Source organism: Dermacentor albipictus, chromosome 7, assembly GCF_038994185.2.
Source record: "Dermacentor albipictus isolate Rhodes 1998 colony chromosome 7, USDA_Dalb.pri_finalv2, whole genome shotgun sequence".
Taxonomy (NCBI): Eukaryota; Metazoa; Arthropoda; class Arachnida; order Ixodida; family Ixodidae; genus Dermacentor; species Dermacentor albipictus.
Genome location: NC_091827.1, coordinates 31,562,082 through 31,564,877, shown reverse-complemented (window position 1 = coordinate 31,564,877; position 2,796 = coordinate 31,562,082). Strand labels below are relative to the sequence as shown.

Genomic DNA, 2,796 nt, shown 5'->3' with positions numbered 1-2,796 from the left:
CCCAGAGGCCCAATCGAACCTAGCGCGCCTGGCGGTTGATGAGAGCAACTGGCCTGCACTTCATGTTTCGGTTTCGCTGGCGCGAAATTTGGATTACCCCTCGTAACTGACGTTGGGCTGTCGTGGAAGCTTGTAATTTCAGACCACTCTTCGTCACCCAAATGGCAACGCTTTTATTTGTCGCTTTGATTTAGCGATTCATTCTTTTGTCTAGTTCAATATTTGGTGTGAATTGAGGTAGTGACCTAATTTTTATTTCGATTAAGTTGTAACAGATGGAGATAGAGGTGATCATAATTCACTACGGCTTTATCCATCGCGCTTGTCTTCTATGTTTTGGTACAAGCGCTCATATGTATCAAAGAGACAGAGTTTCCGCAATGTTTTTATTCCAAGTCAAGATAGGCTTCTTCTGGGTTCTGCCGTTGTCAAAGCACCACGACACACAGCAGCAGCTGCCGTAGCTTGGACCGCCGGACGGCATGGCATCAGCACGGTCTGAAAATATCAATAAATGCACGCTTCATTAATTACCAAAAACATATGTACACGTCATAACTGTACCAGGAAACCGCTTTGAATGAATAGCGAACCGATGCACAATATAAAACCACTGACACATCCTGACCTCTGACCCATATAACCCGGACTTACAAGGATAAATGTTAATACCCCGTATAGGGGTGTTCAAAAGTTCCCAGGCCGCCATCCTATTTAATCCCATGGAGGGCATCGCGGCCTGGGAAGTTTTCGACACCCCTGTACGTACTCAGTATAAGGAGTACATTGGTAGGCAAAATAGCAGTTCACATAAGCATGATGAAGATACATTCGAAACGTCCAAATACGAGGCCTTTGTTCAAATGCGCACCTCGCCACGCCTACGCGACAATACGTTGTGCAATGTCTTCGCCACGAAAAACTGATAAGGAACCGAAAATTACTAGAATGCGCAGTACTTCCCAACACGGCCGCCGCAATAAGTACATGCAGTAGTCATTGGTGGCTTTTCCCCACCGTTACTTTTCTGTATAAACAATCTGCACGGACGCATTCACCAGCGTCCGTCCGTGCGGAGCCGTAGATACACACCTCGCAAAGTACCAAACGCAATAAGCTATGCTCGCTGTTTATGTCACATGCCATTTTTTGCAAGCAATATCGTTAAAATATTCAGGAGCCCTTACTCTATAAGGGAAACGAGCAAGCAAAACTTGGCTACAGCGTGCCTAACATCCTGCTTTCTTTATTTAGGTAGCGCGCGTCCCCGGAACGCCGTTTTCGGTCTGAATCAGCGTGGCGTCTTTTATGTTCTTTCCAGCGTTCGTCAGCCTCTAGAACGGGCCAACGAAAAGACCGTCAACCGTGACGCGATCATTTAAACGCGGTTTGAGAATTCAATTTTCTCGAAACCGCAATTTTCCTGAAATGTGCAATTCATGATATTGACCTTAAGCGTTGTCCAGCAGATCATTTTAAATCCGCCAACACGAACTATTTCAATGGAACGCCGATACCGCGGTTATCGCAAACAGCGCTGGGCAAGAACGATTTACCCTCGCAAACCGAGACACAGCGTCTCGATGGCGTCTGACAAGCTGCGAGTCGCAGTGCAGTGCACAGCCGTGAACCGGTGCAATGGCAGCTTCGCGTAGTTTGATTATTTTCACGGAACGCAACCAACAAAGATTATGCCGTTCTCGGTGAGGATAGCAAGGAAGTACAGCTAGTACAGCGCTCTTGCTACGCTTTTCTTGAGGGGGCATGCTTTTCGCATTGTTCGCGTCTAGCCTCCTCATATAGAGCCGCAAATTACTTTTTTTAGCAAACCTCGTCGCGCTCACAAGTCAATTACTCCAAGCTTCGCTTAAAAACGTGACTCACCTTTCTCACACACAAGAACACCGCCGCAGCCGACGTTCACGAGACGTTCCCGCTGGCACGCCGCTGGTGTCGTTGATTTCTTCTCGATGGACGAATGGTGATTGGTGTTGATGGCAGTACGAATGAAGAACAAAAAGCACGGAAGGTGTCTTCGATAAATTCTGCTTTTATGTATCAGAAACACGCCAAATTTGGGTGTATAATTATTATTTTGTGAAGCCATTGAGCAGAATTCATTACAACATTTTATTTTTTTTGCGCCTGCGTCCCCTGGCGTTTGATGAGAGCAATAGTTCGTTACGTAGCCGTGACGTAGTTCCTGAGGCCAGATTTCTCGGAGTGTCCGCTCTTAGTCTTTTTCTTTCTCTATGCCCCGCGTCGCAGAAAATCCGGTGTCGACGCTGCGGTGTTGCTTGGCGATGTAACAATCATTCTGAACCACAACCGCGCAAGCCCTCCACCTGCCGCACACATTGTCTTACATTGTTTACAAAGTTATTCCTCGGAGTTTCGAGAATGGCAGCTCGTAAACAACCGTCGCGAAACAAAACATCGGCTGCGCATGTCTTTTATGTTCTTGTGAGATGGCCACGTCTCGGTCAAGTCGCGATGCGGCCGGCGATAGTGGCGTGCGTCTCAACTATACGTCTTCACGTGACCGGCGTTAGCTGCGTGCCGGACAGCAGCAGCAGTGGGAAAGTCGAAGGAAGAGGCAAGGAAAGCTTCGCCTTAAAAAAGAAAAAAAGAAGGGGAACAGCCCGAATGGCAAAATGTGATCGGAGCTGCCCAAGCTATACGCCTGCTTCGAAAGTCAAACAGCACAGCCGAAATGGCGCCGACGGATGCTGTCGACGTCACGCCAACCATTTTGTTTCCCGCGCGACGGCGTCGCGCACCCCGGACTCGCACCCC

The 2,796-nt window shown here is 48.2% G+C and overlaps 1 long non-coding RNA gene across 1 annotated transcript; it reads right to left on the bottom strand.

Annotated features, from left to right (window-relative positions):
* Positions 1-372: 372 nt before the first annotated feature.
* On the bottom strand, positions 373-2,079 carry LOC135896381 (uncharacterized). Its single transcript, XR_010562688.2, has 2 exons — positions 1,885-2,079; positions 373-498 (listed from the first exon to the last, which is right to left on the bottom strand). It is a non-coding gene; the product is annotated as an uncharacterized lncRNA (long non-coding RNA).
* Positions 2,080-2,796: the final 717 nt, after the last annotated feature.